A 23,192-nucleotide genomic window follows, 5' to 3' on the forward strand; every position below is an offset into this window, starting at 1 on the left:
TCTCCACACGCCCTCCCCGTTTACATTTTCCTGCTCGTCAGTGATTAAAAGAAAACCAAATGGATGCGTTATCATTCTGTAGCCTCTCTGTCGATTCCTCCGTTTCAGTTCCAACATGACTGAAATCTAGGGGCGGACCTTAATACTAGCGACGCTATGAATGCGCAAGTCGAAAGGTTCCTGAGAGTGCAATTTCCTTCATTGCTGTTGCTGACTGAATGAGCCACTAACGTGCGAATTGCTCCAAAACATGATTCAGGATATTTGGTGCCAATTCTCGCACGTTGAATAACGATTGACAGCTTCCAAATGAGGTCTTTCTGAGACGACCTTGGGGTACATTTGACAGACAGACAAGTTCAGGAATTCGTGGTGCGCTGTGACACCAGAGCATCTGCTTCTTTCCTGTCTTTGAACCGTGCCGCCTGCGCAAGGAAGGCAAATGCGGTACTGCTTTTCGTGGAAGGATCAGAAGGCGGTAACTGCACTCTCCAACAGAATGGCATATGATCAGAACCAGGTTGGAGAAAAATTTAACAACGCTTTGCACTGTAATTAAATGGAATTGCATTACATTTCACTACCAGAGCAGGTTTATTCAAGCAAATTCGAAGGCAGGTTTGCAGATGGGAAAGCATGCAAGAAAGCTCAGCTCTTGTCCATGTAAAAGGCTGCAGTTGAAGAACAAAGCAGTTTCTGCCCAGTTCCGGACTGGGGATCTTTCGCGTGTTAGGCGAACGTGATGACCACTACACGACAGAAACAAGCCACAGCCGGATGTGCTGCAGCTCCGTGGCGTCCAGCACTGAACGTTGAATCCGTTCTACGTCTCCCCTTTCTGTTTCCAATAGCTCGTTGATGTCCAGCGTGATCGACATCTTGGAAACGTGAAAAAAAAAAGACACGTCAAATTGATGACAAAATATAGACAAAGATGTCGTCGATGTTTGTACCGTAGGGCGAGGTGGAATAGGCTGGGACGACTTTCCCTGCAGCGTAACAGCTGCGACATGACCTTATGGAAGGGTGGTAAACTGAGTATTTACGTGCTTTACCCAAGTTGGTGTGAGTTGAAAACTCGACAGCATAGCTTTAAGGTGTGTGGGCTGAAAGTGACAAAGGACCTGAGGCACATTTCCCACAAAGAAGGTTGTGCGTGTTTGGAATGATCTACCAGAGGAAGTGGAGGAGGCTATTACACTCAGAAAATTGCAAAGGTAATCGGGTGAGTTTCTGGACAGGATGCGTTTAGAGGGATTGGGGTCAAATGCTGGGGAACGGGACTTGTTTAATTTTGGCAATGTGGTGAGCATGGACGAGGTCCACCGAAGTATCTTTTTCCACGGTGTACCCCAATAACGTCATGTTGCTTCCACCGGCTTTAAAGGATTACTTTTTAGCGGAGTTTGCCATCGCAGTCTGTGGCACAATCATTTAGTCTGTTCGACTGCTCACGGGAAAGGTAGTATTGTGAAACACTGCAAAAAAGGAACGACTTCCTTACTTTAGCTCCGACTGACCATACTCTGTGAAATTTTCCCAGATCCTCAGCTGAGGATTTTTGCTGCTGGAAGTTACCTCAGAAATCCTGTTAAATCGAAATGTGTTGAGCGAATCGCAAAACAGAAAGCATTTAACATGGAACACAAACAAAACTGGCATACCTCATGCATTTTCAGACGCAGAGATGCATGAATGCTAAATGTGATACAGTCCGAGGGCATGAGTCATAAAGTAATCTCACAACTAACAAGAGGGCATTTCCAAACGACTCTTTCAAACATACTGCAGCCTTAGCGCACCACCACTTTCCAGACAATGCTGAAACGAGAGAAAGAAAGAACATAATAAGAATTGGCCGTAAAAATGAATTTCACCAATCACAGTCTCGATTAGATTACCTTTCCCTTCCGATGTTTCCAGGACGGAAATGAAGGAAATGGGAGAAATTCAATAAGGTATGACATCGAAATTCATTGGAACGATTTTCCCATTAGCTAGAAACCCAAATAACAACGAGTAGAGTCACCGTAGGACTTCGTTTCACAACAACGATGAAATAACAGTCTCCATTCGGTTCCAGTAAAAGCTCAACTTGCCTGGGACGGCAGAACTGTTTGCGAATTTCCGCGCGGGAGGCGAACACGAACATGACAGTGGAGACATTTTCAAATATTTGGCAGTATCTCACATCAAAGTTAATTCCCTGGGAAGCAAACCCATTATACTTTTGTTTTCAACATCAATATACAGTGGGCACCGAAACAGCATTTTAACAAGCTGCAGCGTTGGAGTTGATCAGCAGAAATGGCAGTGGTGGGATTCGAACCCACGCCCCTTTCGAGACTGGAACCTGGATCCAGCGCCTTAGACCGCTCGGCCACACTTCCAGCCGGCCGCGCCACCTCATTTACTTGTATCTCCAATTGTGCTCCTGCATAACAACAGATGCAAAGTCACATGAAAAGGGTTCCATGATTCCTCTCGGACTCGCACAGCTGCTGGGATGTGCCCGGCTACAATGTCAATTTCGCAGCAGATATTGATAGCCCATCAATCCAGACAAAAATCAATGGTAAGCTGAGTCTATCTTCTCAGACTCTTTTCAGCTACAAATGTATCTGTCAGTGCGTGAGAATATGGGTTCGCTTATGATTTGTTCAAATAACCATGAGCTGCTTGACATTACTGGAATTTCCATTCTTGCTTTGCTAAATGATTTCACCCATTGCTCGAAACAGGACGACTTTCACGTATACACGGAACACGAAACACACCGGACTACAGGGAAAATGCACATACCTGAGCAGGCCGTGTTCCACATCATACCGTGCAGCATAGTTTCTGTCACTGTATCAGTTTTTTTTTTCAGAATAAGAGTCCCAAAGAATGTTCTCCACCCTAAAACCGGAGGTAGCATTACAATCCGAGAACGACAGATCACATTGTGAGAATGCTCTGACCTCGGAGCCAGTTCGAGATGCCACTTTCCGTGCCTTTTACCTTAACCGTGCAATTTGTTGCTGAGATGTTCACTCCTGGACATGAGCCACATGGATACCAACTGAGTTGGAAACCTGGGTGGGAATCGAGGAGAAGCGACTCAATAAACTTTGCTAAATTCCGTGGTGCTTTTTAGAAATGCAGTTTCTGTTCACCTCAATCTAAAAGCCAGTTTCTGAACAGAAGTCAAAAGGTAATTACCTCACCCCACCCCCACTCCAGAAGAGGTGCTAACTGCCCTTGAGTGCTTTTTGTTCTCGATGTGAAGAGCTTTCACGCCTGAGTCACCTTCACGTCTCTGGCTGCTGAGTGAATCACAAAAAAGGAATTTCACCAGAGCTGCAACTGCCTCACTTCTCCACACGCCCTCCCCGTTTACATTTTCCTGCTCGTCAGTGATTAAAAGAAAACAAAATGGATGCGGTATCATTCTGTAGCCTCTCGGTCGATTCATCGGTTTCAGTTCCAACATGACTTAAATCTAGGGGCGGACCTTAATACTAGCGACGCTATGAATGCGCAAGTCGAAAGGTTCCTGAGAGTGCAATTTCTTTCATTCCTGTTGCTGATTGAATGAGACACTAACGTGCAAATTGCTCCAAAACATGATTCAGGATATCTGGTGCCAATTCTCGCACGTTGAATAACGATTGACAGCTTCCAAATGAGGTCTTTCTGAGACGACCTTGGGGTACATTTGACAGACAGACAAGTTCAGGAATTCGTGGTGCGCTGTGACACCAGAGCATCTGCTTCTTTCCAGTCTTTGAACCGTGCCGCCTGCGCAAGGAAGGCAAATGCGGTACTGCTTTTCGTGGAAGGATCAGAAGGCGGTAACTGCACTCTCCAACAGAATGGCATATGATCAGAACCAGGTTGGAGAAAAATTTAACAACGCTTTGCACTGTAATTAAATGGAATTGCATTACATTTCACTACCAGAGCAGGTTTATTCAAGCAAATTCGAAGGCAGGTTTGCAGATGGGAAAGCATGCAAGAAAGCTCAGCTCTTGTCCATGTAAAAGGCTGCAGTTGAAGAACAAAGCAGTTTCTGCCCAGTTCCGGACTGGGGATCTTTCGCGTGTTAGGCGAACGTGATGACCACTACACGACAGAAACAAGCCACAGCCGGATGTGCTGCAGCTCCGTGGCGTCCAGCACTGAAAGTTGAATCCGTTCTACGTCTCCCCTTTCTGTTTCCAATAGCTCGTTGTTGTCCAGCGTAATCGACATCTTGGAAACGTGAAAAAAAAAGACACGTCAAATTGATGACAAAATATAGACAAAGATGTCGTCGATGTTTGTACCGTAGGGCGAGGTGGAATAGGCTGGGACGACTTTCCCTGCAGCGTAACAGCTGCGACATGACCTTATGGAAGGGTGGTAAACTGAGTATTTACGTGCTTTACCCAAGTTGGTGTGAGTTGAAAACTCGACAGCATAGCTTTAAGGTGTGTGGGCTGAAAGTGACAAAGGACCTGAGGCACATTTCCCACAAAGAAGGTTGTGCGTGTTTGGAATGATCTACCAGAGGAAGTGGAGGAGGCTATTACACTCAGAAAATTGCAAAGGTAATCGGGTGAGTTTCTGGACAGGATGCGTTTAGAGGGATTGGGGTCAAATGCTGGGGAACGGGACTTGTTTAATTTTGGCAATGTGGTGAGCATGGACGAGGTCCACCGAAGTATCTTTTTCCACGGTGTACCCCAATAACGTCATGTTGCTTCCACCGGCTTTAAAGGATTACTTTTTAGCGGAGTTTGCCATCGCAGTCTGTGGCACAATCATTTAGTCTGTTCGACTGCTCACGGGAAAGGTAGTATTGTGAAACACTGCAAAAAAGGAACGACTTCCTTACTTTAGCTCCGACTGACCATACTCTGTGAAATTTTCCCAGATCCTCAGCTGAGGATTTTTGCTGCTGGAAGTTACCTCAGAAATCCTGTTAAATCGAAATGTGTTGAGCGAATCGCAAAACAGAAAGCATTTAACATGGAACACAAACAAAACTGGCATACCTCATGCATTTTCAGACGCAGAGATGCATGAATGCTAAATGTGATACAGTCCGAGGGCATGAGTCATAAAGTAATCTCACAACTAACAAGAGGGCATTTCCAAACGACTCTTTCAAACATACTGCAGCCTTAGCGCACCACCACTTTCCAGACAATGCTGAAACGAGAGAAAGAAAGAACATAATAAGAATTGGCCGTAAAAATGAATTTCACCAATCACAGTCTCGATTAGATTACCTTTCCCTTCCGATGTTTCCAGGACGGAAATGAAGGAAATGGGAGAAATTCAATAAGGTATGACATCGAAATTCATTGGAACGATTTTCCCATTAGCTAGAAACCCAAATAACAACGAGTAGAGTCACCGTAGGACTTCGTTTCACAACAACGATGAAATAACAGTCTCCATTCGGTTCCAGTAAAAGCTCAACTTGCCTGGGACGGCAGAACTGTTTGCGAATTTCCGCGCGGGAGGCGAACACGAACATGACAGTGGAGACATTTTCAAATATTTGGCAGTATCTCACATCAAAGTTAATTCCCTGGGAAGCAAACCCATTATACTTTTGTTTTCAACATCAATATACAGTGGGCACCGAAACAGCATTTTAACAAGCTGCAGCGTTGGAGTTGATCAGCAGAAATGGCAGTGGTGGGATTCGAACCCACGCCCCTTTCGAGACTGGAACCTGGATCCAGCGCCTTAGACCGCTCGGCCACACTTCCAGCCGGCCGCGCCACCTCATTTACTTGTATCTCCAATTGTGCTCCTGCATAACAACAGATGCAAAGTCACATGAAAAGGGTTCCATGATTCCTCTCGGACTCGCACAGCTGCTGGGATGTGCCCGGCTACAATGTCAATTTCGCAGCAGATATTGATAGCCCATCAATCCAGACAAAAATCAATGGTAAGCTGAGTCTATCTTCTCAGACTCTTTTCAGCTACAAATGTATCTGTCAGTGCGTGAGAATATGGGTTCGCTTATGATTTGTTCAAATAACCATGAGCTGCTTGACATTACTGGAATTTCCATTCTTGCTTTGCTAAATGATTTCACCCATTGCTCGAAACAGGACGGCTTTCACGTATACACGGAACACGAAACACACCGGACTACAGGGAAAATGCACATACCTGAGCAGGCCGTGTTCCACATCATACCGTGCAGCATAGTTTCTGTCACTGTATCAGTTTTTTTTTTCAGAATAAGAGTCCCAAAGAATGTTCTCCACCCTAAAACCGGAGGTAGCATTACAATCCGAGAACGACAGATCACATTGTGAGAATGCTCTGACCTCGGAGCCAGTTCGAGATGCCACTTTCCGTGCCTTTTACCTTAACCGTACAATTTGTTGCTGAGATGTTCACTCCTGGACATGAGCCACATGGATACCAACTGAGTTGGAAACCTGGGTGGGAATCGAGGAGAAGCGACTCAATAAACTTTGCTAAATTCCGTGGTGCTTTTTAGAAATGCAGTTTCTGTTCACCTCAATCTAAAAGCCAGTTTCTGAACAGAAGTCAAAAGGTAATTACCTCACCCCACCCCCACTCCAGAAGAGGTGCTAACTGCCCTTGAGTGCTTTTTGTTCTCGATGTGAAGAGCTTTCACGCCTGAGTCACCTTCACGTCTCTGGCTGCTGAGTGAATCACAAAAAAGGAATTTCACCAGAGCTGCAACTGCCTCACTTCTCCACACGCCCTCCCCGTTTACATTTTCCTGCTCGTCAGTGATTAAAAGAAAACAAAATGGATGCGGTATCATTCTGTAGCCTCTCGGTCGATTCATCGGTTTCAGTTCCAACATGACTTAAATCTAGGGGCGGACCTTAATACTAGCGACGCTATGAATGCGCAAGTCGAAAGGTTCCTGAGAGTGCAATTTCTTTCATTCCTGTTGCTGATTGAATGAGACACTAACGTGCAAATTGCTCCAAAACATGATTCAGGATATCTGGTGCCAATTCTCGCACGTTGAATAACGATTGACAGCTTCCAAATGAGGTCTTTCTGAGACGACCTTGGGGTACATTTGACAGACAGACAAGTTCAGGAATTCGTGGTGCGCTGTGACACCAGAGCATCTGCTTCTTTCCAGTCTTTGAACCGTGCCGCCTGCGCAAGGAAGGCAAATGCGGTACTGCTTTTCGTGGAAGGATCAGAAGGCGGTAACTGCACTCTCCAACAGAATGGCATATGATCAGAACCAGGTTGGAGAAAAATTTAACAACGCTTTGCACTGTAATTAAATGGAATTGCATTACATTTCACTACCAGAGCAGGTTTATTCAAGCAAATTCGAAGGCAGGTTTGCAGATGGGAAAGCATGCAAGAAAGCTCAGCTCTTGTCCATGTAAAAGGCTGCAGTTGAAGAACAAAGCAGTTTCTGCCCAGTTCCGGACTGGGGATCTTTCGCGTGTTAGGCGAACGTGATGACCACTACACGACAGAAACAAGCCACAGCCGGATGTGCTGCAGCTCCGTGGCGTCCAGCACTGAAAGTTGAATCCGTTCTACGTCTCCCCTTTCTGTTTCCAATAGCTCGTTGTTGTCCAGCGTAATCGACATCTTGGAAACGTGAAAAAAAAAGACACGTCAAATTGATGACAAAATATAGACAAAGATGTCGTCGATGTTTGTACCGTAGGGCGAGGTGGAATAGGCTGGGACGACTTTCCCTGCAGCGTAACAGCTGCGACATGACCTTATGGAAGGGTGGTAAACTGAGTATTTACGTGCTTTACCCAAGTTGGTGTGAGTTGAAAACTCGACAGCATAGCTTTAAGGTGTGTGGGCTGAAAGTGACAAAGGACCTGAGGCACATTTCCCACAAAGAAGGTTGTGCGTGTTTGGAATGATCTACCAGAGGAAGTGGAGGAGGCTATTACACTCAGAAAATTGCAAAGGTAATCGGGTGAGTTTCTGGACAGGATGCGTTTAGAGGGATTGGGGTCAAATGCTGGGGAACGGGACTTGTTTAATTTTGGCAATGTGGTGAGCATGGACGAGGTCCACCGAAGTATCTTTTTCCACGGTGTACCCCAATAACGTCATGTTGCTTCCACCGGCTTTAAAAGATTACTTTTTAGCGGAGTTTGCCATCGCAGTCTGTGGCACAATCATTTAGTCTGTTCGACTGCTCACGGGAAAGGTAGTATTGTGAAACACTGCAAAAAAGGAACGACTTCCTTACTTTAGCTCCGACTGACCATACTCTGTGAAATTTTCCCAGATCCTCAGCTGAGGATTTTTGCTGCTGGAAGTTACCTCAGAAATCCTGTTAAATCGAAATGTGTTGAGCGAATCGCAAAACAGAAAGCATTTAACATGGAACACAAACAAAACTGGCATACCTCATGCATTTTCAGACGCAGAGATGCATGAATGCTAAATGTGATACAGTCCGAGGGCATGAGTCATAAAGTAATCTCACAACTAACAAGAGGGCATTTCCAAACGACTCTTTCAAACATACTGCAGCCTTAGCGCACCACCACTTTCCAGACAATGCTGAAACGAGAGAAAGAAAGAACATAATAAGAATTGGCCGTAAAAATGAATTTCACCAATCACAGTCTCGATTAGATTACCTTTCCCTTCCGATGTTTCCAGGACGGAAATGAAGGAAATGGGAGAAATTCAATAAGGTATGACATCGAAATTCACTGGAACGATTTTCCCATTAGCTAGAAACCCAAATAACAACGAGTAGAGTCACCGTAGGACTTCGTTTCACAACAACGATGAAATAACAGTCTCCATTCGGTTCCAGTGAAAGCTCAACTTGCCTGGGACGGCAGAACTGTTTGCGATTTTCCGCGCGGCTGGCGAACACGAACATGACAGTGGAGACATTTTCAAATATTTGGCAGTATCTCACACCAAAGTTAATTCCCTGGGAAGCAAACCCATTATACTTTTGTTTTCAACATCAATATACAGTGGGCACCGAAACAGCATTTTAACAAGCTGCAGCGTTGGAGTTGATCAGCAGAAATGGCAGTGGTGGGATTCGAACCCACGCCCCTTTCGAAATTGGAACCTGGATCCAGCGCCTTAGACCGCTCGGCCACACTACCAGCCGGCCGCGCCACCTCATTTACTTGTATCTCCAATTGTGCTCCTGCATAACAACAGATGCAAAGTCACATGAAAAGGGTTCCATGATTCCTCTCGGACTCGCACAGCTGCTGGGATGTGCCCGGCTACAATGTCAATTTCGCAGCAGATATTGATAGCCCATCAATCCAGACAAAAATCAATGGTAAGCTGAGTCTATCTTCTCAGACTCTTTTCAGCTACAAATGTATCTGTCAGTGCGTGAGAATATGGGTACGCTTATGATTTGTTCAAATAACCATGAGCTGCTTGACATTACTGGAATTTCCATTCTTGCTTTGCTAAATTATTTCACCCATTGCTCGAAACAGGACGACTTTCACGTTTACACGGAACACGAAACACACCGGACGACAGGGAAAATGCACATACCTGAGCAGGCCGTGTTCCACATCATACCTTGCAGCATAGTTTCCGTCACTGTATCTGTTTTTTTTTCAGAATAAGAGTCCCAAAGAATGTTCTCCACCCTAAAACCGGAGGTAGCATTACAATCCGAGAACGACAGATCACATTGTGAGAATGCTCTGACCTCGGAGCCAGTTCGAGATGCCACTTTCCGTGCCTTTTACCTTAACCGTGCAATTTTTTGCTGAGATGTTCACTCCTGGACATGAGCCACATGGATACCAACTGAGTTGGAAACCTGGGTGGGAATCGAGGAGAAGCGACTCAATAAATTTTGCTAAATTCCGTGGTGCTTTTTAGAAATGCAGTTTCTGTTCACCTCAATCTAAAAGCCAGTTTCTGAACATAGCAACAGAAGTCAAAAGGTAATTACCTCACCCCACCCCCACTCCAGAAGAGGTGCTAACTGCCCTTGAGTGCTTTTTGTTCTCGATGTGAAGAGCTTTCACGCGTGAGTCACCTTCACGTCTCTGGCTGCTGAGTGAATCACAAAGAAGGAATTTCACCAGAGCTGCAACTGCCTCACTTCTCCACATGCCCTCCCTGTTTACATTTTCCTGCTCGTCAGTGATTAAAAGAAAACCAAATGGATGCGGTATCATTCTGTAGCCTCTCTGTCGATTCCTCCGTTTCAGTTCCAACATGACTTAAATCTAGGGGCGGACCTTAATACTAGCGACGCTATGAATGCGCAAGTCGAAAGGTTCCTGAGAGTGCAATTTCTTTCATTGCTGTTGCTGATTGAATGAGCCACTAACGTGCGAATTGCTCCAAAACATGATTCAGGATATCTGGTGCCAATTCTCGCACGTTGAATAACGATTGACAGCTTCCAAATGAGGTCTTTCTGAGACGACCTTGGGGTACATTTGACAGACAGACAAGTTCAGGAATTCGTGGTGCGCTGTGACACCAGAGTATCTGCTTCTTTCCTGTCTTTGAACCGTGCCGCCTGCGCAAGGAAGGCAAATGCGGTACTGCTTTTCGTGGAAGGATCAGAAGGCGGTAACTGCACTCTCCAACAGAATGGCATATGATCAGAACCAGGTTGGAGAAAAATTTAACAACGCTTTGCACTGTAATTAAATGGAATTGCATTACATTTCACTACCAGAGCAGGTTTATTCAAGCAAATTCGAAGGCAGGTTTGCAGATGGGAAAGCATGCAAGAAAGCTCAGCTCTTGTCCATGTAAAAGGCTGCAGTTGAAGAACAAAGCAGTTTCTGCCCAGTTCCGGACTGGGGATCTTTCGCGTGTTAGGCGAACGTGATGACCACTACACGACAGAAACAAGCCACAGCCGGATGTGCTGCAGCTCCGTGGCGTCCAGCACTGAAAGTTGAATCCGTTCTACGTCTCCCCTTTCTGTTTCCAATAGCTCGTTGTTGTCCAGCGTAATCGACATCTTGGAAACGTAAAAAACAAACACACGTTAAATTGATGACAAAATATAGACAAAGATGTCGTCGATGTTTGTACCGTAGGGCGAGGTGGAATAGGCTGGGACGACTTTCCCTGCAGCGTAACAGCTGCGACATGACCTTATGGAAGGGTGGTAAACTGAGTATTTACGTGCTTTACCCAAGTTGGTGTGAGTTGAAAACTCGACAGCATAGCTTTAAGGTGTGTGGGCTGAAAGTGACAAAGGACCTGAGGCACATTTCCCACAAAGAAGGTTGTGCGTGTTTGAAATGATCTACCAGAGGAAGTGGAGGAGGCTATTACACTCAGAAAATTGCAAAGGTAATCGGGTGAGTTTCTGGACAGGATGCGTTTAGAGGGATTGGGGTCAAATGCTGGGGAACGGGACTTGTTTAATTTTGGCAATGTGGTGAGCATGGACGAGGTCCACCGAAGTATCTTTTTCCACGGTGTACCCCAATAACGTCATGTTGCTTCCACCGGCTTTAAAGGATTACTTTTTAGCGGAGTTTGCCATCGCAGTCTGTGGCACAATCATTTAGTCTGTTCGACTGCTCACGGGAAAGGTAGTATTGTGAAACACTGCAAAAAAGGAACGACTTCCTTACTTTAGCTCCGACTGACCATACTCTGTGAAATTTTCCCAGATCCTCAGCTGAGGATTTTTGCTGCTGGAAGTTACCTCAGAAATCCTGTTAAATCGAAATGTGTTGAGCGAATCGCAAAACAGAAAGCATTTAACATGGAACACAAACAAAACTGGCATACCTCATGCATTTTCAGACGCAGAGATGCATGAATGCTAAATGTGATACAGTCCGAGGGCATGAGTCATAAAGTAATCTCACAACTAACAAGAGGGCATTTCCAAACGACTCTTTCAAACATACTGCAGCCTTAGCGCACCACCACTTTCCAGACAATGCTGAAACGAGAGAAAGAAAGAACATAATAAGAATTGGCCGTAAAAATGAATTTCACCAATCACAGTCTCGATTAGATTACCTTTCCCTTCCGATGTTTCCAGGACGGAAATGAAGGAAATGGGAGAAATTCATAAGGTATGATATCGAAATTCACTGGAACGATTTTCCCATTAGCTAGAAACCCAAATAACAACGAGTGGAGTCACCGTAGGACTTCGTTTCACAACAACGATGAAATAACAGTCTCCATTCGGTTCCAGTAAAAGCTCAACTTGCCTGGGACGGCAGAACTGTTTGCGATTTTCCGCGCGGGAGGCGAACACGAACATGACAGTGGAGACATTTTCAAATATTTGGCAGTATCTCACACCAAAGTTAATTCCCTGGGAAGCAAACCCATTATACTTTTGTTTTCAACATCAATATAAAGTGGGCACCGAAACAGCATTTTAACAAGCTGCAGCGTTGGAGTTGATCAGCAGAAATGGCAGTGGTGGGATTCGAACCCACGCCCCTTTCGAAATTGGAACCTGGATCCAGCGCCTTAGACCGCTCGGCCACACTACCAGCCGGCCGCGCCACCTCATTTACTTGTATCTCCAATTGTGCTCCTGCATAACAACAGATGCAAAGTCACATGAAAAGGGTTCCATGATTCCTCTCGGACTCGCACAGCTGCTGGGATGTGCCCGGCTACAATGTCAATTTCGCAGCAGATATTGATAGCCCATCAATCCAGACAAAAATCAATGGTAAGCTGAGTCTATCTTCTCAGACTCTTTTCAGCTACAAATGTATCTGTCAGTGCGTGAGAATATGGGTTCGCTTATGATTTGTTCAAATAACCATGAGCTGCTTGACATTACTGGAATTTCCATTCTTGCTTTGCTAAATGATTTCACCCATTGCTCGAAACAGGACGACTTTCACGTTTACACGGAACACGAAACACACCGGACTACAGGGAAAATGCACATACCTGAGCAGGCCGTGTTCCACATCATACCTTGCAGCATAGTTTCTGTCACTGTATCTGTTTTTTTTTCAGAATAAGAGTCCCAAAGAATGTTCTCCACCCTAAAACCGGAGGTAGCATTACAATCCGAGAACGACAGATCACATTGTGAGAATGCTCTGACCTCGGAGCCAGTTCGAGATGCCACTTTCCGTGCCTTTTACCTTAACCGTGCAATTTGTTGCTGAGATGTTCACTCCTGGACATGAGCCACATGGATACCAACTGAGTTGGAAACCTGGGTGGGAATCGAGGAGAAGCGACTCAATAAATTTTGCTAAATTCCGTGGTGCTTTTTAGAAATGCAGTTTCTGTTCACCTCAATCTAAAAGCCAGTTTCTGAACATAGCAACAGAAGTCAAAAGGTAATTACCTCACCCCACCCCCACTCCAGAAGAGGTGCTAACTGCCCTTGAGTGCTTTTTGTTCTCGATGTGAAGAGCTTTCACGCCTGAGTCACCTTCACGTCTCTGGCTGCTGAGTGAATCACAAAGAAGGAATTTCACCAGAGCTGCAACTGCCTCACTTCTCCACACGCCCTCCCCGTTTACATTTTCCTGCTCGTCAGTGATTAAAAGAAAACCAAATGGATGCGATATCATTCTGTAGCCTCTCTGTCGATTCCTCCGTTTCAGTTCCAACATGACTTAAATCTAGGGGCGGACCTTAATACTAGCGACGCAAGTCGAAAGGTTCCTGAGAGTGCAATTTCTTTCATTGCTTTTGCTGATTGAATGAGCCACTAACGTGCGAATTGCTACAAAACATGATTCAGGATATCTGGTGCCAATTCTCGCACGTTGAATAACGATTGACAGCTTCCAAATGAGGTCTTTCTGAGACGACCTTGGGGTACATTTGACACACAGACAAGTTCAGGAATTCGTGGTGCACTGTGACACCAGAGCATCTGCTTCTTTCCTGTCTTTGAACCGTGCCGCCTGCGCAAGGAAGGCAAATGCGGTACTGCTTTTCGTGGAAGGATCAGAAGGCGGTAACTGCACTCTCCAACAGAATGGCATATGATCAGAACCAGGTTGGAGAAAAATTTAACAACGCTTTGCACTGTAATTAAATGGAATTGCATTACATTTCACTACCAGAGCAGGTTTATTCAAGCAAATTCGAATGCAGGTTTGCAGATGGGAAAGCATGCAAGAAAGCTCAGCTCTTGTCCATGTAAAAGGCTGCAGTTGAAGAACAAAGCAGTTTCTGCCCAGTTCTGGACTGGGGATCTTTCGCGTGTTAGGCGAACGTGATGACCACTACACGACAGAAACAAGCCACAGCCGGATGTGCTGCAGCTCCGTGGCGTCCAGCACTGAAAGTTGAATCCGTTCTACGTCTCCCCTTTCTGTTTCCAATAGCTCGTTGTTGTCCAGCGTAATCGACATCTTGGAAACGTAAAAAAAAAGACACGTTAAATTGATGACAAAATATAGACAAAGATGTCGTCGATGTTTGTACCGTAGGGCGAGGTGGAATAGGCTGGGACGACTTTCCCTGCAGCGTAACAGCTGCGACATGACCTTATGGAAGGGTGGTAAACTGAGTATTTACGTGCTTTACCCAAGTTGGTGTGAGTTGAAAACTCGACAGCATAGCTTTAAGGTGAGTGGGCTGAAAGTGACAAAGGACCTGAGGCACATTTCCCACAAAGAAGGTTGTGCGTGTTTGGAATGATCTACCAGAGGAAGTGGAGGAGGCTATTACACTCAGAAAATTGCAAAGGTAATCGGGTGAGTTTCTGGATAGGATGCGTTTAGAGGGATTGGGGTCAAATGCTGGGGAACGGGACTTGTTTAATTTTGGCAATGTGGTGAGCATGGACGAGGTCCACCGAAGTATCTTTTTCCACGGTGTACCCCAATAACGTCATGTTGCTTCCACCGGCTTTAAAGGATTACTTTTTAGCGGAGTTTGCCATCGCAGTCTGTGGCACAATCATTTAGTCTGTTCGACTGCTCACGGGAAAGGTAGTATTGTGAAACACTGCAAAAAAGGAACGACTTCCTTACTTTAGCTCCGACTGACCATACTCTGTGAAATTTTCCCAGATCCTCAGCTGAGGATTTTTGCTGCTGGAAGTTACCTCAGAAATCCTGTTAAATCGAAATGTGTTGAGCGAATCGCAAAACAGAAAGCATTTAACATGGAACACAAACAAAACTGGCATACCTCATGCATTTTCAGACGCAGAGATGCATGAATGCTAAATGTGATACAGTCCGAGGGCATGAGTCATAAAGTAATCTCACAACTAACAAGAGGGCATTTCCAAACGACTCTTTCAAACATACTGCAGCCTTAGCGCACCACCACTTTCCAGACAATGCTGAAACGAGAGAAAGAAAGAACATAATAAGAATTGGCCGTAAAAATGAATTTCACCAATCACAGTCTCGATTAGATTACCTTTCCCTTCCGATGTTTCCAGGACGGAAATGAAGGAAATGGGAGAAATTCAATAAGGTATGACATCGAAATTCACTGGAACGATTTTCCCATTAGCTAGAAACCCAAATAACAACGAGTAGAGTCACCGTAGGACTTCGTTTCACAACAACGATGAAATAACAGTCTCCATTCGGTTCCAGTAAAAGCTCAACTTGCCTGGGACTGCAGAACTGTTTGCGATTTTCCGCGTGGGAGGCGAACACGATCATGACAGTGGAGACATTTTCAAATATTTGGCAATATCTCACACCAAAGTTAATTCCCTGGGAAGCAAACCCATTATACTTTTGTTTTCAACATCAATATACAGTGGGCACCGAAACAGCATTTTAACAAGCTGCAGCGTTGGAGTTGATCAGCAGAAATGGCAGCGGTGGGATTCGAACCCACGCCCCTTTCGAGACTGGAACCTGGATCCAGCGCCTTAGACCGCTCGGCTACACTCGCAGCCGGCCGCGCCACCTCATTTACTTGTATCTTCAATTGTGCTCCTGCATAACAACAGATGCAAAGTCACATGAAAAGGGTTCCATGATTCCTCTCGGACTCGCACAGCTGCTGGGATGTGCCCGGCTACAATGTCAATTTCGCAGCAGATATTGATAGCCCATCAATCCAGACAAAAATCAATGGTAAGCTGAGTCTATCTTCTCAGACTCTTTTCAGCTACAAATGTATCTGTCAGTGCGTGAGAATATGGGTTCGCTTATGATTTGTTCAAATAACCATGAGCTGCTTGACATTACTGGAATTTCCATTCTTGCTTTGCTAAATGATTTCACCCATTGCTCGAAACAGGACGACTTTCACGTTTACACGGAACACGAAACACACCGGACTACAGGGAAAATGCACATACCTGAGCAGGCCGTGTTCCACATCATACCTTGCAGCATAGTTTCTGTCACTGTTTCTGTTTTTTTTTCAGAATAAGAGTCCCAAAGAATGTTCTCCACCCTAAAACCGGAGGTAGCATTACAATCCGAGAACGACAGATCACATTGTGAGAATGCTCTGACCTCGGAGCCAGTTCGAGATGCCACTTTCCGTGCCTTTTACCTTAACCGTGCAATTTGTTGCTGAGATGTTCACTCCTGGACATGAGCCACATGGATACCAACTGAGTTGGAAACCTGGGTGGGAATCGAGGAGAAGCGACTCAATAAATTTTGCTAAATTCCGTGGTGCTTTTTCGAAATGCAGTTTCTGTTCACCTCAATCTAAAAGCCAGTTTCTGAACATAGCAACAGAAGTCAAAAGGTAATTACCTCACCCCACCCCCACTCCAGAAGAGGTGCTAACTGCCCTTGAGTGCTTTTTGTTCTCGATGTGAAGAGCTTTCACGCCTGAGTCACCTTCACGTCTCTGGCTGCTGAGTGAATCACAAAGAAGGAATTTCACCAGAGCTGCAACTGCCTCACTTCTCCACACGCCCTCCCCGTTTACATTTTCCTGCTCGTCAGTGATTAAAAGAAAACCAAATGGATGCGATATCATTCTGTAGCCTCTCTGTCGATTCCTCCGTTTCAGTTCCAACATGACTTAAATCTAGGGGCGGACCTTAATACTAGCGACGCAAGTCGAAAGGTTCCTGAGAGTGCAATTTCTTTCATTGCTTTTGCTGATTGAATGAGCCACTAACGTGCGAATTGCTACAAAACATGATTCAGGATATCTGGTGCCAATTCTCGCACGTTGAATAACGATTGACAGCTTCCAAATGAGGTCTTTCTGAGACGACCTTGGGGTACATTTGACACACAGACAAGTTCAGGAATTCGTGGTGCACTGTGACACCAGAGCATCTGCTTCTTTCCTGTCTTTGAACCGTGCCGCCTGCGCAAGGAAGGCAAATGCGGTACTGCTTTTCGTGGAAGGATCAGAAGGCGGTAACTGCACTCTCCAACAGAATGGCATATGATCAGAACCAGGTTGGAGAAAAATTTAACAACGCTTTGCACTGTAATTAAATGGAATTGCATTACATTTCACTACCAGAGCAGGTTTATTCAAGCAAATTCGAAGGCAGGTTTGCAGATGGGAAAGCATGCAAGAAAGCTCAGCTCTTGTCCATGTAAAAGGCTGCAGTTGAAGAACAAAGCAGTTTCTGCCCAGTTCCGGACTGGGGATCTTTCGCGTGTTAGGCGAACGTGATGACCACTACACGACAGAAACAAGCCACAGCCGGATGTGCTGCAGCTCCGTGGCGTCCAGCACTGAAAGTTGAATCCGTTCTACGTCTCCCCTTTCTGTTTCCAATAGCTCGTTGTTGTCCAGCGTAATCGACATCTTGGAAACGTAAAAAAAAAGACACGTTAAATTGATGACAAAATATAGACAAAGATGTCGTCGATGTTTGTACCGTAGGGCGAGGTGGAATAGGCTGGGACGACTTTCCCTGCAGCGTAACAGCTGCGACATGACCTTATGGTAAACTGAGTATTTACGTGCTTTACCCAAGTTGGTGTGAGTTGAAAACTCGACAGCATAGCTTTAAGGTGAGTGGGCTGAAAGTGACAAAGGACCTGAGGCACATTTCCCACAAAGAAGGTTGTGCGTGTTTGGAATGATCTACCAGAGGAAGTGGAGGAGGCTATTACACTCAGAAAATTGCAAAGGTAATCGGGTGAGTTTCTGGATAGGATGCGTTTAGAGGGATTGGGGTCAAATGCTGGGGAACGGGACTTGTTTAATTTTGGCAATGTGGTGAGCATGGACGAGGTCCACCGAAGTATCTTTTTCCACGGTGTACCCCAATAACGTCATGTTGCTTCCACCGGCTTTAAAGGATTACTTTTTAGCGGAGTTTGCCATCGCAGTCTGTGGCACAATCATTTAGTCTGTTCGACTGCTCACGGGAAAGGTAGTATTGTGAAACACTGCAAAAAAGGAACGACTTCCTTACTTTAGCTCCGACTGACCATACTCTGTGAAATTTTCCCAGATCCTCAGCTGAGGATTTTTGCTGCTGGAAGTTACCTCAGAAATCCTGTTAAATCGAAATGTGTTGAGCGAATCGCAAAACAGAAAGCATTTAACATGGAACACAAACAAAACTGGCATACCTCATGCATTTTCAGACGCAGAGATGCATGAATGCTAAATGTGATACAGTCCGAGGGCATGAGTCATAAAGTAATCTCACAACTAACAAGAGGGCATTTCCAAACGACTCTTTCAAACATACTGCAGCCTTAGCGCACCACCACTTTCCAGACAATGCTGAAACGAGAGAAAGAAAGAACATAATAAGAATTGGCCGTAAAAATGAATTTCACCAATCACAGTCTCGATTAGATTACCTTTCCCTTCCGATGTTTCCAGGACGGAAATGAAGGAAATGGGAGAAATTCAATAAGGTATGACATCGAAATTCACTGGAACGATTTTCCCATTAGCTAGAAACCCAAATAACAACGAGTAGAGTCACCGTAGGACTTCGTTTCACAACAACGATGAAATAACAGTCTCCATTCGGTTCCAGTAAAAGCTCAACTTGCCTGGGACTGCAGAACTGTTTGCGATTTTCCGCGTGGGAGGCGAACACGATCATGACAGTGGAGACATTTTCAAATATTTGGCAATATCTCACACCAAAGTTAATTCCCTGGGAAGCAAACCCATTATACTTTTGTTTTCAACATCAATATACAGTGGGCACCGAAACAGCATTTTAACAAGCTGCAGCGTTGGAGTTGATCAGCAGAAATGGCAGCGGTGGGATTCGAACCCACGCCCCTTTCGAGACTGGAACCTGGATCCAGCGCCTTAGACCGCTCGGCTACACTACCAGCCGGCCGCGCCACCTCATTTACTTGTATCTTCAATTGTGCTCCTGCATAACAACAGATGCAAAGTCACATGAAAAGGGTTCCATGATTCCTCTCGGACTCGCACAGCTGCTGGGATGTGCCCGGCTACAATGTCAATTTCGCAGCAGATATTGATAGCCCATCAATCCAGACAAAACTCAATGGTAAGCTGAGTCTATCTTCTCAGACTCTTTTCAGCTACAAATGTATCTGTCAGTGCGTGAGAATATGGGTTCGCTTATGATTTGTTCAAATAACCATGAGCTGCTTGACATTACTGGAATTTCCATTCTTGCTTTGCTAAATGATTTCACCCATTGCTCGAAACAGGACGACTTTCACGTTTACACGGAACACGAAACACACCGGACTACAGGGAAAATGCACATACCTGAGCAGGCCGTGTTCCACATCATACCGTGCAGCATAGTTTCTGTCACTGTATCTGTTTTGTTTTTCAGAATAAGAGTCCCAAAGAATGTTCTCCACCCTAAAACCGGAGGTAGCATTACAATCCGAGAACGACAGATCACATTGTGAGAATGCTCTGACCTCGGAGCCAGTTCGAGATGCCACTTTCCGTGCCTTTTACCTTAACCGTGCAATTTGTTGCTGAGATGTTCACTCCTGGACATGAGCCACATGGATACCAACTGAGTTGGAAACCTGGGTGGGAATCGAGGAGAAGCGACTCAATAAATTTTGCTAAATTCCGTGGTGCTTTTTAGAAATGCAGTTTCTGTTCACCTCAATCTAAAAGCCAGTTTCTGAACATAGCAACAGAAGTCAAAAGGTAATTACCTCACCCCACCCCCACTCCAGAAGAGGTGCTAACTGCCCTTGAGTGCTTTTTGTTCTCGATGTGAAGAGCTTTCACGCCTGAGTCACCTTCACGTCTCTGGCTGCTGAGTGAATCACAAAGAAGGAATTTCACCAGAGCTGCAACTGCCTCACTTCTCCACACGCCCTCCCCGTTTACATTTTCCTGCTCGTCAGTGATAAAAAGAAAACCAAATGGATGCGTTATCATTCTGTAGCCTCTCTGTCGATTCCTCCGTTTCAGTTCCAACATGACTTAAATCTAGGGGCGGACCTTAATACTAGCGACGCTATGAATGCGCAAGTCGAAAGGTTCCTGAGAGTGCAATTTCTTTCATTGCTGTTGCTGATTGAATGAGCCACTAACGTGCGAACTGCTCCAAAACATGATTCAGGATATCTGGTGCCAATTCTCGCACGTTGAATAACGATTGACAGCTTCCAAATGAGGTCTTTCTGAGACGACCTTGGGGTACATTTGACAGACAGACAAGTTCAGGAATTCGTGGTGCGCTGTGACACCAGAGCATCTGCTTCTTTCCTGTCTTTGAACCGTGCCGCCTGCGCAAGGAAGGCGAATGCGGTACTGCTTTTCGTGGAAGGATCAGAAGGCGGTAACTGCACTCTCCAACAGAATGGCATATGATCAGAACCAGGTTGGAGAAAAATTTAACAACGCTTTGCACTGTAATTAAATGGAATTGCATTACATTTCACGACCAGAGCAGGTTTATTCAAGCAAATTCGAAGGCAGGTTTGCAGATGGGAAAGCATGCAAGAAAGCTCAGCTCTTGTCCATGTAAAAGGCTGCAGTTGAAGAACAAAGCAGTTTCTGCCCAGTTCCGGACTGGGGATCTTTCGCGTGTTAGGCGAACGTGATGACCACTACACGACAGAAACAAGCCACAGCCGGATGTGCTGCAGCTCCGTGGCGTCCAGCACTGAAAGTTGAATCCGTTCTACGTCTCCCCTTTCTGTTTCCAATAGCTCGTTGTTGTCCAGCGTAATCGACATCTTGGAAACGTAAAAAAAAAAGACACGTTGAATTGATGACAAAATATAGACAAAGATGTCGTCGATGTTTGTACCGTAGGGCGAGGTGGAATAGGCTGGGACGACTTTCCCTGCACCGTAACAGCTGCGACATGACCTTATGGAAGGGTGGTAAACTGAGTATTTACGTGCTTTACCCAAGTTGGTGTGAGTTGGAAACTCGACAGCATAGCTTTAAGGTGAGTGGGCTGAAAGTGACAAAGGACCTGAGGCACATTTCCCACAAAGAAGGTTGTGCGTGTTTGGAATGATCTACCAGAGGAAGTGGAGGAGGCTATTACACTCAGAAAATTGCAAAGGTAATCGGGTGAGTTTCTGGATAGGATGCGTTTAGAGGGATTGGGGTCAAATGCTGGGGAACGGGACTTGTTTAATTTTGGCAATGTGGTGAGCATGGACGAGGTCCACCGAAGTATCTTTTTCCACGGTGTACCCCAATAACGTCATGTTGCTTCCACCGGCTTTAAAGGATTACTTTTTAGCGGAGTTTGCCATCGCAGTCTGTGGCTCAATCATTTAGTCTGTTCGACTGCTCACGGGAAAGGTAGTATTGTGAAACACTGCAAAAAAGGAACGACTTCCTTACTTTAGCTCCGACTGACCATACTCTGTGAAATTTTCCCAGATCCTCAGCTGAGGATTTTTGCTGCTGGAAGTTACCTCAGAAATCCTGTTGAATCGAAATGTGTTGAGCGAATCGCAAAACAGAAAGCATTTAACATGGAACACAAACAAAACTGGCATACCTCATGCATTTTCAGACGCAGAGATGCATGAATGCTAAATGTGATACAGTCCGAGGGCATGAGTCATAAAGTAATCTCACAACTAACAAGAGGGCATTTCCAAACGACTCTTTCAAACATACTGCAGCCTTAGCGCACCACCACTTTCCAGACAATGCTGAAACGAGAGAAAGAAAGAAAATAATAAGAATTGGCCGTAAAAAATGAATTTCACCAATCACAGTCTCGATTAGATTACCTTTCCCTTCCGATGTTTCCAGGACGGAAATGAAGGAAATGGGAGAAATTCAATAAGGTATGACATCGAAATTCACTGGAACGATTTTCCCATTAGCTAGAAACCCAAATAACAACGAGTAGAGTCACCGTAGGACTTCGTTTCACAACAACGATGAAATAACAGTCTCCATTCGGTTCCAGTAAAAGCTCAACTTGCCTGGGACGGCAGAACTGTTTGCGATTTTCCGCGCGGGAGGCGAACACGATCATGACAGTGGAGACATTTTCAAATATTTGGCAGTATCTCACACCAAAGTTAATTCCCTGGGAAGCAAACCCATTATACTTTTGTTTTCAACATCAATATACAGTGGGCACCGAAACAGCATTTTAACAAGCTGCAGCGTTGGAGTTGATCAGCAGAAATGGCAGTGGTGGGATTCGAACCCACGCCCCTTTCGAGACTGGAACCTGGATCCAGCGCCTTAGACCGCTCGGCCACACTACCAGCCAGCCGCGCCAGCTCATTTACTTGTATCTCCAATTGTGCTCCTGCATAACAAACAGATGCAAAGTCACATGAAAAGGGTTCCATGATTCCTCTCGGACTCGCACAGCTGCTGGGATGTGCCCGGCTACAATGTCAATTTCGCAGCAGATATTGATAGCCCATCAATCCAGACAAAAATCAATGGTAAGCTGAGTCTATCTTCTCAGACTCTTTTCAGCTACAAATGTATCTGTCAGTGCGTGAGAATATGGGTTCGCTTATGATTTGTTCAAATAACCATGAGCTGCTTGACATTACTGGAATTTCCATTCTTGCTTTGCTAAATGATTTCACCCATTGCTCGAAACAGGACGACTTTCACGTTTACACGGAACACGAAACACACCGGACTACAGGGAAAATGCACATACCTGAGCAGGCCGTGTTCCACATCATACCGTGCAGCATAGTTTCTGTCACTGTATCTGGTTTTTTTTCAGAATAAGAGTCCCAAAGAATGTTCTCCACCCTAAAACCGGAGGTAGCATTACAATCCGAGAACGACAGATCACATTGTGAGAATGCTCTGACCTCGGAGCCAGTTCGAGATGCCACTTTCCGTGCCTTTTACCTTAACCGTGCAATTTGTTGCTGAGATGTTCACTCCTGGACATGAGCCAC

The 23,192-nt window shown here is 45.3% G+C and overlaps 1 non-coding gene across 1 annotated transcript; it reads right to left on the reverse strand.

The window, feature by feature from the left end:
• Window positions 1-22,447: 22,447 nt before the first annotated feature.
• trnal-cag (transfer RNA leucine (anticodon CAG)) lies at window positions 22,448-22,529 on the reverse strand. The gene has a single exon. It is a non-coding gene; the product is annotated as a tRNA-Leu (tRNA).
• Window positions 22,530-23,192: the final 663 nt, after the last annotated feature.

Source organism: Chiloscyllium plagiosum, unplaced genomic scaffold, assembly GCF_037043375.1.
Source record: "Chiloscyllium plagiosum isolate Xiang-an unplaced genomic scaffold, Cpla_swu_hap1 HiC_scaffold_51, whole genome shotgun sequence".
NCBI lineage: Eukaryota > Metazoa > Chordata > Chondrichthyes > Orectolobiformes > Hemiscylliidae > Chiloscyllium > Chiloscyllium plagiosum.